The 15,775-nt window shown below is 41.3% G+C and overlaps 1 protein-coding gene across 3 annotated transcripts in view; it reads right to left on the reverse strand.

The window, feature by feature from the left end:
- Positions 1–15,775, reverse strand: part of LOC118781729 (mitochondrial glutamate carrier 1-like) — a 92,124-nt gene that overhangs the window by 39,410 nt on the left and 36,939 nt on the right. Inside the window, exon 2 of one of the 3 annotated variants that reach the window (XM_036534747.1) lies at positions 7,169–7,341. The exons of the other annotated variants lie outside the window; for them this stretch is intronic. The gene's annotated coding sequence lies outside the window, so the exon portion shown is untranslated. The remainder of the gene's footprint in view (positions 1–7,168; positions 7,342–15,775) is intronic. 3 annotated transcript variants of the gene reach the window in all.

Here is a 15,775-nt window from a genome sequence, read left to right on the forward strand (position 1 = left end):
GCCATACAGATTCTGAATCTGTATTGGAAATGGCAGAGGTCATAATCTAAACAGGTAGCCTGTAGTTTGAACAAGTGGGTTTTCAGTCTGCGCCAAGAAATGGAGAGTTATGCCACTGTTGTGACAGCTTTGGGGAGCTCATTCCACCACTTGGGGGCTAGAGTAAAGAAGGGATATGAACAGGATGAGCGACCCTTCCAGGGGGAAGACTGAAACCAAAGTTTTCAATTTTACCTGTGCCTTAACAGGTAGGCACAGATACTAGGTAGCACCAGTATCACAGCTCCCCTTCACCTGGATCACTGGATACGTTCAGCATTTTTTGCTACTTTACGTTTACATTTTACATAATTTCTGTACCCCATTATAAAAAACCCATTATAACTACCCCATTATAAAAACAAGCCATTATATGCAAAAAGTAGCATGATCTAAGGCCAGTGCTAGACAGCACAATATAAATACACAATGGAGAGACGAGTGGCCAGGGGAATCCTTGAAGCAAAGCCTGACAACCCAAAGACTGATTCATATACATCGATAAAGGAGCTTATTCATCAATAAATCATCACAGTTTCCAACCGAGCCCTACACCACAACAACACAAAGACACCCCAAACTATGAGGATACATTCATTTAACTTTATTTAAATCTGTATTTATATAACGGTGGCAGTGTAGCATAGTGGTTAAGGAGCAGGACTCATAACCTCGTTGCCGGCTCTATCCCCGCTGGGACACTGCTGTTGTACCCTTGGGCAAAGTACTTGACCCAAAATTGCCTCAGTAAATATCCAGCTGTATAAATGGATAACATTGTAAAGAACTGTAACCTCCAGTGTCCCTCCATTTCCTTGGGCAGATAACACACTGCTAAACCTTTGGTCTGACACAGGAAATCAGTGTGTCAAGCACAGGGTACCCCACTGCTCTAGCAAAAGGTTAAAACTATACCCAATGGTGTAAAACAGCCATTAGATTTACTTCTTGGACTAAAAGGACTAAATGGTCCTGTGAAACTGGCCAGAATATTCACTCACCTTAAACATTTGACAACTGATGTAGCATTTCTCCAAGAAACAGATCTACGTAATTCAGATCACTTTAAAGAAATCATGGGTACGCCAGATTTTTAGGGGTCCAAGCACCAAAGGTGCTGGAACCCTCTTGTTTTTGCTTGGATAATTATTATTATTATTCCGCCACTTTTCCAATTTTGCTTACAAGCACTTCAACATGTCCATTTTTAACCCAATTTGTAATATATGAAAACTATACTTAAAAATCTAAACTTAAAAAACTGTAACTTCAACTGATGTAAAATTTCCAATGCATTGCCTTAGGGGTATGCTATATCTAAATTGCGAAGGAATAGTTGCTACGTCAGATAACACCAGATCTATGTGCCAATCAATTTGCAAAGGTCTCAAAATTAATGTTGAAAAGTTATTTTGTTCAAATGGGTATAAATTCTAGACAGTTGCTTAAAAAGTCTCAATACTTCGCATGGGGGGAAATTATATCATACAAGACTCATCTTAATAGAGAGAGAAAGAAAAAACAGCAACAGCGTATTAATTCTATACTTGAAATAGATCGCCTGTATTCCACATCTCCTACTCCTGAACTCTATAAGGAAAGAATCGCTCTTCAGACTCAGTATAACTTAATTTCAAATTCAGACAGAGCAACTCATTCTAGAGTCAAAAGGCTTATTTTATGAACATGGGGAAAAGGCTGGTCGATTTTAGCTCACCAGCTTAAATCTAAATCTGTTTCACAACCCATCTGGATGAATTCAGGATACATCAAGGGAACTAACAATGAATCCTCATAAGATTAATGAAATTTTCAAAAATTATTACTCCAACTTGTATAAGTCAGAGTCACTTAAGGACCAGTTGCTGCTGACAGATTTCTTTGATAAAATAGAGGTTCCTACTATCTCCCCTGACCAAAAAGAGAAGATCGACCAACGCTTCCGACGTGAGGAAATCTCCCATGCAATTTCTGCAATGCAGAGTGGAAAGGCCCGGGACCTGACGACTTTCCTACTGAATTCTATTAAAAAAATTTCAGAATTTACAAAAGTGTAATCTATGTAAGTTGCTCTGCATAAGATAAGATAAGATACATAGATAGAACTTTATTGATCCCACAGCGGGGAAATTCACATGTCACAGCAGCATTAAGACAGAGGTAGAAAGGCAAAGTGGCAATGTGCAATAAGTTAAAAAATAGAATAATCAAAATAATAAAAATAGAATATCAATAAAATAGTAAAATATATGTACGTTAAAAGTTAAAAAATACAATGCAGAAATGAGCACTGAGTGCAACCTATATATAATCAGTGAAGTAGAAAATTGAGAACTACACCATAGTATTGATTTACTGAGTGATGGGGCTTATTGCCCAATGATATTATTAAACAGTCTGAGCACAGTTGGGATGAATGGATAAGAGCGTCTGCTAAATGCCAATACTGTAATGTAATGCATCTGAATGCAGTTTGTAGCGAAGAGCAAGAGCAGTCTGGCTCTTTGGCGTCGTGGTCAAAGTCGCATGGTTAGTACCCTGTAGACCCCGTAGACTGCTCTCGCCCTTTGTTACAAATGGTATCAGAGTGGGATGACTAGCCACGAGGCCATCGGAGGCGTGCCCAGTGTGTGAGCCGTATGAGGAACCCCCAGGTTAGGTTGACCCTGGTGTGAGGGACCCCAGAGATGGGTGAAGCACTGATGAGTGGGGCACCCTGGGATGGGAGAAGTATGGCAGGGGAATGCGTGAGGAACGCCTTGGTGCGTGAAGCACATGGGCGCGTTTCCCGAAGGGGAGGGCAGTGTGACAGAGTGCCATCACTACAGTTGAGAATGCACTCTGACTGCCATACCAACGAGCCTAGCTCTTTGACGTCATGGTCAAAGTTGCATGGTTGGTACCCTGTAGAACTGGGTTCGAGGCTGGGTAGGGTGACTGCTCTCGCCCTTCGCTACACAGTTCATACCATCCAGTTTCACTGTTCAATGCTGATGTGAAAATACACACAGACTCCCACACATACACTAATCATGTGTCATCTACCCATTCCTGTCCGAATCTCCCCTCCCAATCTTTGCAGACGGCAACCTTGCAGTCGTAACCTGTCTAACCTTATTCATTCGCCTCGTTCTACAGATATTACTGTTGTCATTTCCGGTGGCCTCTGAAACTGCCAGTCGGCAGTACAGAAGGCCGACTTCATCTCTGCTCAGGCTTCCATGCTGTCCCTGCACTTCCTAGCTCTCACTGAGACGTGGATCACACCGGAGAACATCGCCACCCCCGCTGCCCTCTCCTCTGCCTTCACCTTCTCCCACTCCCCCAGACCCTCAGGAAGGGGTGGAGGAACTGGTTTCCTGATCTCCCCCTTGTGGAGTTTCCGTTTCGCCTCCCTCCCTTCCATCTCCCCCACCTCTTTTGAATTTCACACTGTTACTATTTCTTCCCCTTGTAAACTGCACATGACTGTTCTCTATCGTCCACCAGGCCTCTGCAGTCGTTTCTAGATGAACTGGACACCCTCCTCAGCTCCTTCCCTGAGGACAGCGCTCCCATCTTGCTGCTTGGGGACTTCAATCTTCTGCTGAACTCCACTCAATCTGCTGGTCTCCTCCCCCTCCTCCAGTCCTTTGACTTCACCCTAGTGGAGTCCCCACCAACACACAAGGCTGGCAACCAGCTGGACCTTATCTTCACAAGAGGCTGCCCTGCTCCTGATCTCACGGTCACACCTCTCCACACCTCTGATCACTACTTCCTATCCTTCTCCCTCCCGCTCATATCCTCCCACCCCATTAGTGTGAGCTTGACTCAACCTTCGCATGCTCTCCTCAAGTGCTTTCTCTTCTGCTGCGTGTTCTTCTCTCCCTTCTGCTGAATCCTTCTCATTTCTCTCTGTTGAGGAGAAATCCTCTACTGTCTTCTCTGCACTGTTCCCCTCCCTGGACACCCTCTGTCCCCCTGTTACCAAACCAGCTCACCTGTCCCCACCCAGTCCCTGGCTGACTGCATTCATGTAGACAGAGCCAAACTTCGAGCGGCTGAAAGGAGATGGCGGAAATCAAAATCTCCAGATGACCTATCCCATTTCCACTCTCTTCTCATTTCATTCTCATCTACCCTATCCTCTGCTAAGTCTGCCTTCTTCCACTCCAGGATCCACTCTGCCTCCTCTAACCCTCGCAAACTTTTCTCTACATTCTCCTCCCTCCTCTCCCCTCCTTCTCCCTCATCCCTTTCTGCTGACAACTTTGTCTCCTTCTTTGAGAAGAAGGTAAAAGACATCTGCGACTCCTTTCCCTCGCCTCCTCCCATTTCCGATCCCACACCCACTGTCATTCCTACTACCTTCTCCTTCTCCCCCCTAACTCACTCTGATGTTCTACAACTAATAAAATCCCACCGTCCCACTGTCCTCTTGATCCTATCCCTTCTTCTCTCTTTCAGTGCATCTCTGAGGACATTCTTCCCTTTATTTCTTCCTTAATCAACAGCTCCCTGTCTACTGGTATAGTTCTCTCTGTTCTTAAGAGGGCACGGGTCTTGCCACTGCTAAAGAAACCCACTTTAAATCCAGCTGATGTCAGAAGCTACCGTCTAGTATCTCTTCTACCATTTCTCTCTAAAACTCTTGAACATGCAGTCTATAACCAACTTTCTCCCTATCTCCTCTGGAATAACCTCCTGGATTCGAACCATTCGGGATTCAAAGCCAGCCACTCCACTGAGACTGCCCTCCTTGCAGTCACAGAAGCGCTTCACTTGGCCAGAACAAAGTCACTCAGCTCTGTCCTCATACTACTTGACCTCCCTGCAGCGTTCGACACTGTGAACCACCAGATTCTTCTCTCATCCCTTGCTGGGATGGGCTTCTCAGGATCTGCACTCACATGGTTTGAATCCTACCTGTCTGACCGTTCCTATCAGGTATCTTGGAGGGAATCAGCCTCCTGCCCCCGCCCTTTCCAGACCGGCGTCCCACAAGGTTCCGTACTTGGCCCACTCCTTTTCTCCCTTCACACTAAATCACTTGGACAGGTAATCTCTGCCCACAGTCTTTCCTACCACTGCTACGCAGATGACACACAGTTGTTCTTCTCTTTCTCCCCTTCCGACTCTCAGGTCCAGCCACGCATTGCAGCCTGCCTAGCCAACATTGCCTCCTGGATGTCCGCTAAACATCTTAAGCTCAATCTAGAGAAGAATGAGCTTCTCTTTTTTCCAGCAAAGAACTCCCCAATGATCAACGCTCCAATCACCATTGAAGGTTCTGTGGTGACCCCCTCCAGGTCAGCCAAAAACCTGGGTGTGACCCTGGATGACCAGTTAACCTTCTCATGCCACATTGTGGCGGTGACCCGGTCCTGCAGATTCTCCCTCTACAACATCAGGAGGATCTGCCCTTTGAACATTTTACCAAGGTTTTTATACCTATGTCAGTGTCTCCCTCCTTTTTTTATCAAAATCTTTTTTTTCAGTCAGGTAGACAAATTAATCTTGGGATTCATAGGATGGAAGATTTCCTAGGATTCGTAAAGGGTATCTCCAAAGGCAAAGAGTACAAGTAGGCTTGGCCCTCCCTAATTTTATATACTACTACTGGGCAGCAAATACACAAAAAATTGTTTACTGGATGCAATCTCCAGATACAGATTGGTGTGAGGCAGAGCCAAGATCATGTACAGCAACCTCTCTCAAAGCCCTAGTCACATTCAGCCTGCCTATCAAAACTTTACCTAAAAGTTTAAATTGCCTTAACATGAGAGTCTATCAGAGTGATCTGGGTGATTTTCAGCCAGACTGAAATTGCCCGAAAGGGGTGGTACTCTACAGAACACGACTTGACACTGATTGGACTATGATATTCAGAGGCAGGACAAACTGTCTAGAACAGTCACAGAACAGAACACTGTGATAGAACGTGGTAAAAAAATTCCCTCCCTTTCCCCCTTTGGTGGTGCATCTCCCGACCGCCCTAAGGAACAAACCTCCTCTGGTACAATTGCAAAACAAAAACAATACAATTTTCAACGAGAGATAGTAGAACATAGCTATACTAGCGAAATAACCATGTAATATCCTGGCAGATTTTCGACACATGACGGTATCGAGACATTTTTTTATCGTGATATCGCGAATTTCAATATATCGTTACATCCCTAGTACACATCCAATCCTGTTGTTGTTTCTACTCTAAAAATTTGGACTCAGCTGTGTAAACATTTTCACTATGGGTCGACCGATATAGGTTTTTTTTTTTCAGGGCCAATACCGATACCAATTATTAGTAATCAAGGAGACCGATAACCGATATTTGGAACCGATAATACATTTGCAGTAAAAATGAAAATCTTGGCGTCAAAATTTAGAATAACATGAACTCCAACACAAAACTTTGTTGAAATGCCTTTAAGAATATGTTTAATTAAAAGAGAATTTTTCAACATTATCTTTAAAACAAAAAGTTGCAGGGATGTGTCCCAGCAGCATTTCTTATAAAGTTAACTGAAAAGTTTAATATATAAATAGATAAATAAACAAAATAGCTCCCCAAAGTTTTATAAAGTAAATAAAGTAAGAATAAATAAAATTAGTAAAACTTAAATTTGTACTGAAATTTGAATCTCAATTAGTAGTCCCTATTCAGCAGCACCAGACTGTGGTGCAGAAAGCAGAGTTGCTCAGTGTGCTCAGCCAGTCAGCTGGCTAAATTGTGGATCACCAAATGAACTCATTGATGTTCGCTATTGCATTCAAGTTTGCTCTATGAGACCCAACATTAGCTTACATTATTATGACCATCGGCTACCTATAACATGCAAAAACACCAACTCACACGGGCGAGTAATGTTACGTTAGCAATATGTAGCTAAAATAAGTCCCAGTTGCACTGCACCAACTTTTACTCAAAGATACAGCTATTTCGACATAAATAAACTCTATTATCTCGTTATAGTTAACTGCATATCACTGCAACAAAGTGCATTATTCGGGCATTTTCAGTGCAACTGGGAAACTGGGCACGCTTGTCATCATAGAAATAGATTACAAGATTGTGATGTAAGCGCAACTTGGGTGTAGAGGATTCTGATGTTTATTGCAACTTCAGCAATATCTGCTGCCTTACCTTCGAAACACAGCTCCACTCACTGGAGCTGCTCCAGTCTGCAAATGTGTTCCTCTGTGCCTGTCTGTGGCACAGTAGCCTTCAGTGTTGATAGGCTATTACTCGTGATGTGTAACCAATCAGATAGTGCTGTGGGCGGGACACTGCTTGAGACCACTGCTTGAGAGTGGTCACTACAGACAGAGAGAGAGAGAGGGGAGGGGAGAGAGGTGGCTGCATCAGAGCCAAAGTAGCGCATTTTTAAGTTAATTTATGTTATCGGCAATCGAAAAAAAAAACGATTCCAATAATTGTAAAAATGCTGAATATCGGATCTGATAATCGGCCAGGCCGATAAGCAGTTGACCCCTAATTTTAGCTTCAATAAAACACCTTTTATTCAAAGCCCAATAAGCAATAATCATAATTTCCTCCCAGCTAACCTAGACTCTACCTACGCAGAAAAAGCACATCCTAACATTTGTTGACCTCTGCATCTTTTCCAATTTCACTGATTTATGCTCCAAGTATAATCTTTGCCAGACAGATTTATTCTGCTTACTTTCAAGTTTGTCCCTAGCCTCCCAATAAGGTCCCCAGCAGAACCTCTCCTAGAAATACCCTTCAGTCTAAAAGGTGTTATATCACGTATTTATTCAATAATTATGTCAAGACAATATAGTCAGTGTTTGCCACGCATAGACTTTACTTTGGGTGGGCCGCACAGGTATAATCAAACGGCCCGCCCAAGTGTATTTGGCAACCCATTTTAGCATTTTTTTAATTTTTATTTTTGATCCGTACCGAGAGAACGACGCCCATCTGCAATCGATTATTTCTAGTGCTCTGCGCTGACCTTTCCAAGTGTAACAATGTTTTTACAGTGTGACGTACTGGAACATGGGCGGTGCAACACCAGCCCGAAATATAAACATTGAATTTAAAGATCCAATCAAAGCCAAAATTGAGGACAAACTGGAGAAGCTTATACTGTGTGTGTCAGGCTTTTCAGAGTTGTATGACACCACTTCGAAGTGGTACCATGACCTCGTTAAAAAAAAAAACCGATGCATGGCTTATAGTATTAACGTTGCAGAGCTACAAAAAACTCGATAGCTAGCTAGTGTTGTTGCCCATGCACTTTGTACGTCGCTTTTGATAAAAGCGTCTGCTAAATGAATAAATGTAAATGTAGTGTATTAGTATCCCTGTAAGCACACTCACATACATCTCAGAGACGTCTATGTGATTTATGCCGACAGATCTGGAAGATATATTTAAAAGAGTGTTCGCTCATCTGGAAGTTGTCTCTCAATCATCAAATTTGAATGTCTACCTTTTAACAACAAATTATGGGTAAAACTAAAACATCTGAAACATTGTAAACATTGAAGATCCCGAGACAGCAACGTTTCGTGAACTCACATTCTACGGGCTCTTTTCCTCCTTCGGCGAACTATCAAAGCAATTGCCACATGTTCAGCGAAGTTGTTGAGATAGTAAATACTTGAGGTTCTGTCTTTGCCTTATTTCTCCCGGTCTCTACTTTTTAAAACAGCGCTTCCGTGATTACATATCTGGAGCCCCTTTCACACATGCACTAGATGCCGGAACGTATCCGGCCCTTAGCCGGAGGAGCTGTATGTGATAATTTCCAAATCAGTCGGACTGGACATGGGACGAACTTCGTTCTGCCAGCTCCCTAGTACAAAGTCCGACTCATGTCGGAGTGAGCCCATGTGTGAATAGAGCAGGCGACGTTCCGGAGAATCCATTGCGAGCGAATGAGCGTGTTGATGACGTTTGTGACTGGCGCGAAACCGGAAGAATACAAACATCTGCCTTGTACTCTTTTCCGTGAGCCTGTACATTGCTTTCCACTGTTTCATTGACATTGTGGATATGTCCAAATAAATGCTATTTTGAGTCCAATGATCAATAAAGAGATAGTTAGCTATAGCTATACTGCCAAAACTTGTCTCTTATGATGATTAATAACGTTGGTTAGTAGTTTATTATCTGGTTAGTAGCTAGCTAACCTATAACTAAGTAATAGTGATAGTTATAGTAAGATAGGTGAACTGGTGACCTAACATTACATAGTGAACAACAAAAACTTACCTTATTGTTAATAATAAATGTATAATTAACAATAAATTATGTGTACCGGTAGCACCATTTGGATGGCTATGTGTGATTTTTTTTTATAGGCTATCCAAAAGTACAATAGCTATGTTCGCCTTCTCCACCTCTGTACCCGTACCACCGAAAGGTAAGACATTGAAAAGAAAAAAACTGAAAATACTTCAACTCGCAAATTCTTTTCGTGAACTCGTCAATACTTTTCACTCGTGAGAGTACAAGTGGCGTCTAACTGGAAAATACCACAAGGAAATCTGTATGTTTCTAAACTCGCAATGATTTAAAGTGACAATGTAACATACTACAAATGTAATCATTAATGGTCGCATACAGGGTACTACACTGAAAAATAGCATGCAGTATACAGTATATACTTGTGTAGTACGCAGTACACAGTACGCGGTTTCGAATACAGCCACTGCGACTTCTGCAGCGTACTTTTTGCATCATGTCCTGCCTCTTGCACGCTCTACCCAGGCGCCGCCCCTCACCTAAACCAAACTGGAGTATTTCCTGTAGGTGAGAACTCGTCTGTCATGGACGATCTCCTGTTGCGTGCTACATATGTGAAAGGGCAATTCCAGCCAAGTTGCGGACCTGATTCTCCGCACTTTGTCCGGAGTTCATATGTGAAAACGGCTTAGGACGCTTGTCATGTGGAGTATACTGAGCGGCACGTGAAGCCTATGCTGAGTCTTGCGTTAACACTCCAACACCAGTCATGAACCCTGACTTTGGTAGCAGCTTCCAGTTCTATGAAAGAAAGCGGCAACTATGCTGCGTTGGTAGCTTCAAGACTCAAGAGTGTATTCACGCAATTTGACCATTGCCTAACATGCAGCAAAGTTGTCCTGGCTAAATATAAGAAAGATTAAGTGCTCTGACAAACAGTGCCATCTTTGTACACACTAAAGAGTGTTTTATTCTTAATTTTTTTTTTACTTTGTCTTACTCTTCCCATGTGGGTAGGTGGAGGGGAGGATCTGTGAAATATATTATGTGAAATTAATAGAAATATTCAATAAATCAAAATATTGTGTTAAAGGTCACACATATTTGTTGTTTGTCACATGTAGTAGACCATTTTTTTGCTGGCAGGTAATGCCGGCCCTGTCCGCCAGCTACCAACACAAGTATATTTCAGACCTGTGGGAAACACTGATAGTATTAGACAAGACCAAAACCAGCTGGGAAAAAGAACTCAGAATTGAGATTTCAAATGAAGTATGAACTGATACATTGAAAGAGTGAACAACTGCACCTCTTGTGCACGACTAGGTCTAATTCAGTTTAAGGCCTTACACCGCTTACATCTGAGTAGAGCTAAATATCCACATTCTACCCTAATGTAAAAGGTGTATAAGATGTCATACAGATGTAGCTGAGATGACACATATGTTCTGGTCATGTCTTAAATTGTCAGGGTAGTGGTCCACTGTATCTGACACACTTTCTAAAGTGCTTGATGTGGTTATAGAACCATGTGCTGAAATTGCCATATTTGGCATTCCAGGTGGAGATGTGAGCTTGACTCAAAAACAACATGACATCATTGCATTTACATCATTATTAGCCCGCAGAAAAATTCTGTTGCACTGGAACTCATGTGGTCTTCCTACTGAAGCATAATGGCTCCAGGATATGATGCTCTTCTTACATTTGGAGAAAATTAAATACATAATCAGAGGATCAGACAAATTTTACTCTGTTTGGGAACCCTTATTATCATACTTTTCTTGCATTCAGTCACTCACTATGAATAAACGCACTCTAACATTGTCCGGAAGACAGTAACCTCCATCATCCCGCCCTGTCCATATATAAATGTTTGAGTATATGTATAGGGGTGTAGTACTCAAGGTTTTTAGGCAGGACCATGCTGTCCTCGATCCACTTTTTTTTTTTCCCTCTTCTCGGTTTTGTTTTTTTTTAGGCAGTCAGTTCTGGGGTAGGAAGGTTGTTGTTTATCTTGCAATAAAAAAGGTGGACTGCCAGCAAGACCACAAACAACAAATAGCTGTTTGATGTTTCCTGTCAAAGAAATTTGACAGGATCAAATGACATCCATGGAGGACCGTTTCCTCCACCTTGTGTCATTTTGACTTGGTTAAGGAAACTGACTGAGATGATAACAACCCCTTCTAGAGATACCTACTTAAAATACACTGAATGGTAATGGAATGATACATCACATTTGCGCACGCGCACGCGCACACACACACACACACACACCTCCTGAGCTGTCTGGCCTTTTTACACTTCTGTAATTAGTATCTTACTGCAGGGACTGGTGATCTCACCTGGGTTTGGGGGGGATTTAATGAGACATATTCTGTGTAGTTGTACATGAGGAAAAGGGGGGTGGGAGCAATATTATGACTTCTAGGAGAGACGGAGGGTTTCTGTGTTGCAGGGCGAGAGAGACAGCAGTAATAGCACATAATTCTTCTTGTGCTGTGTGACTGGGGGTGTTTTAGTTATCTCTAACTGTCTCTGTCCCTTTCAGCTTCAGTCATAAAGGCTAAATGTTAAAAACATGGAGAATATTCTTTTAGAGGAGGGGGAAAAAAGAAAGAAACTAAGAAACAAGCAGACTTTTGGGGGGCTGAATCAAAGGTCAGTCTTTTTCAAGATTTCTCTCTGCATGCCTTATGCCTCTTCCTTTATACCTCTTTACTCCTGAGTAACAAAATATCTTTAGTGTAATCTTAAATATTTCTCTCCCTAATGAACAGTAGCCACATGTGGTATGTGTTTGTGTGTTTTCAGGGCTTCTACAAACAAGAGGGCTTTTCATTCCTAGCAGAAAGAGTGCACACCGTCTTTACAGTGTCTTTAAAAATAATAGAAAACAAATTCCTTGTGTATAGTTGGTGAAAGATATAACCCGCTTAATCATAATACATTTAGCTAAATGTAATTTTACTGGTGTGTAACCCTTACCAGTTCAACTCTAAATGCAAATCCATTGACCATTTTATGTCCACACAATTTCCCTTCCATTGAGGACAGCCAAAGTAGCCACCAAGGCTAAAGTCAGTGTGGAAAAGTGCTAGTAACTAATGCCAATGTCAATGTAGAAGAGTAGTAGCTGCTAACACTAAAATCATTGTGGAAAAGTGGAGCCAGCTAATGCTAAAGTCAATGTGAAAACATGGTCAGCTGCTAATGATAAAGTCAATATGAAAAGTGGTAGCTGCTAATGCTAAAGTCAGTGTGGAAAAGTGTTACCAGCTAATAACATCGTCAATGTGGAAGAGTGGTAGCTGCTAATACCCATGTCAATGTGGAAGAGTGCTAGCTGCTAATGCTAAAGTCAGTGTGAAAAAGTATAAGTGGGTTCTATTTATAGCCAGAGTAGCACAGTGCTATGTTGCAGGCTGCAACAGCGGGGTCTCACACAAATCTGATTACTCTGACCTTCTCCCTCATCACTGCTGGATTATAAAACTCTAATCCCAGAGTATTTCAATCTCTGCACTGTCTGTGTATGAATGTATGACTGGCTGTTTATACAGCACTGTGTGTGTCTGTCTGTACTGCTGGGTGTTAGACACTGTTTGTCTCAGAAAGTGTGGGGTGGTGTTTTGGGTATAGTGCATTTGAGGACCTGTCTGATTTGGGCAGAGTGCCTTTGTCCTGCCTGTCAACATGTATGTGTGTGGGTCTCTCCTCAGTCAAAAAGTGTGTCTAAATGCCATTCAGACACTTCATGTTTCCCACAGACTCAGACACTATTACTGTGTGATAGTCGGTCTGTGTGCACAAAGAGCTGCTGTTTCATAACCTGCACAGAGACCTGCAGTTTTCTGTATAGCTGCCTCAAGCTTGCGAAACATGTACCTCTCTCCCCTGAACAAGAAGCAAGTCTCAGCATAATTTGAGGTTTCGGTCAACAGCTACAGAAATTTAAAAAGTTAGTATCAAGAATACTGAGTATTAAGTTAACTTCATCATCTAAGTGAAAAGCATAGAGTAAGCTTAAAAGGCAAAAGGGAAGGAATTTATGTGGGCTTTGGTTTGTCTACCAACAGTTACCACAAAACTCATAAATGTATGACAATAGGAAAGAAACAGCCCTTGGGAGTTACAGCAAATACTGTGTACCACTCTTGCATCTCAAGAAAGCAAGCACATATAATATTGCTACAATAAGGTACAGATTAAAACTCAGTTTTATTGGAATTACAGTACTTTAGACATTTATGAAAAAACAAGCGAACTCCACAATAAATGAAGTTCATCTTAACAACTCTAGTTACGAGGTACAACCTGCTGGCAACCTGCTGGCACAACCTGATTTCAAGACTAACAAGCACTTGAACACAGTTCTATGTTGCAAACATCATATACACATATAGGCATTGTGATCATTAGCTAGCTGTCATTACAGAAATTAATCATTCATTCGCTGTGAAAGGTCCTTCTCTTCCACTACATTGCAGACAATTTCTGTAACTGTTGACTAAGCTGAATGACTGTATTGAAACCAACACAGGAGATCGGCAGCATATCCATTTGGTTTTCCCGCAAAATTAGGTTCCCCAGAAGGGTACTGTCTAAATGTTCAGCTTTCAGTACAACTTACAAACTGCTTTGTGTATTCCAATTATCATTGCAGAGAGCAAAGTCTTGTTATTTACCAGTAATGGACTTTATTCCTTTCTTGTAACATGGAGAGCAGGGGTGTATAGAATGAGATTAACCTTTTCCCATCTAATAGAATGTGATAAGAACATCTAACAAAACATTCTATTCTATAGAGCCCTTTCAGTATTTACAAATATCCACAGTAGCTGGATGCACTGGTTGTGAAAAACAGTTCAAGTTAATGCAAAGACCCTAGTTATGAAGGACAGCAAACTCCAAGCATCTTATTTTCAATTTCAAGAACTGGCACATAAAGTTTCAGTAACAGTCTCATGCATCATCAGGACATCTACTCCAATTACTTTAATTCTTTATTCACACAAGACTGAAAGCGACGCGAACAAACTCACTGTCAGAAATGGCATGGAGATGCCAGACCCATACTCACTGCTGTCCAATCAGTGGGTCAGTGGCTCACAAAAGTGGCCTGCCATACATATGAGTATGTAGTTGAGAAACTAAGCACGTACACCAAAGAAAAACTAAAAGTGTATTGTTGCTAGATGCCTAAAGCTATGTTTTCTGCAGCTATATACAGGCTGTTAAATACCATGATTTTGCAGAGAATTTCTGACTCCTGCTTGAGAGTGAGCCGATGTCCAGCCAGCAGCAATGACACAAGACTTACTAGTACAGGAAATGGGCTGCTGTGAACTAGACCAACAACTTATATATATCCTGACAGAGAACTGTACATACAGTAGCTGGGTAAATGTTTTCATGATGTTGCCCAAAATTGGCCTGTGCTACCTAAGCTTTCCTGGCACTCACACTAATGAGACACCAATTATATCATATTATTGCTGTCACAAAGCAGTGCCATTTTTAACCTTCAACATAAGTAAACATACCCATAGTATATGGCAAGCTGACATGGCTGGCCAGCTTGCCAGCCAGTACCAAATTCACTTTTTCCTCATATTAGTTAAGGTAACATTATGGTGAATTAATGTAAAATTAATTAACGTTACACGTAATTACTTGAATGTGTAAGACTAGTTACAATTTCTTGTACTTAACTCCCATATGACTATATTCTTTCAGAACAGGCAACCAGAACATTTGGGCTGTCAAGTAGGCTATGAGTTTGTGTTGTGCTGTCCTTTGGTATTCTGTATAAACGAAGCTTGTTTCTATTCATCCAGAGACATTAATGCATTTAGAGGGCATTGGATTTAGTAATTTATTAATGTTCAGAATTATTAACATGTACATAGTTAAATAAATCTCCTCAAATTACAGATAGATATTCAAAACAATGTAAGTACACTTGCTTTGTAAAAATAAAAAAATGCTTCTTATTTACATTATTAAAAGCTAACCAGTAAAAAGATTTGCAAGCTTGCCTTTTAATTAAATTAATTAAAATTAAAATTAATTTTTGATGGATAAAATTTATTCTTGTATGTGGTTCCCCCTATATTTTAGGAAGGAAAGGATGGGGTGGATTGTTCATCCTGTACCAAAATCTGCATTCCTTGTTGATGCTGATGATTTTCTTTCTGATACTACATTCAGTTGCTGAGGCATGAGAAATATGGACCAAAAATATTTCACTACCATCCCTGCACAGTGCCAATTACAGAGTAGGGCCGTGGAGCGCAGGAATGCTGGCATGAAAAAATCATAATTGAGTTTAAAGGTTTTCCCAGTATTTCTAGACAGCAGTTGTATTAGTGACAGTAATTTTATGGTACATGGATGGATAAAGTGCAACTGAACCAATGAAAATAATGTGTGTTCAAATACAAAAATGTTTTTGAAAAACTGTAAACAGCTATTTGAGGTGGACATGAGGTTGCAGTCAAGTGGTTCTAATAGTTAAATTTTTAATCT

Source organism: Megalops cyprinoides, chromosome 8, assembly GCF_013368585.1.
Source record: "Megalops cyprinoides isolate fMegCyp1 chromosome 8, fMegCyp1.pri, whole genome shotgun sequence".
In the NCBI taxonomy this organism is placed as follows: Eukaryota; Metazoa; Chordata; class Actinopteri; order Elopiformes; family Megalopidae; genus Megalops; species Megalops cyprinoides.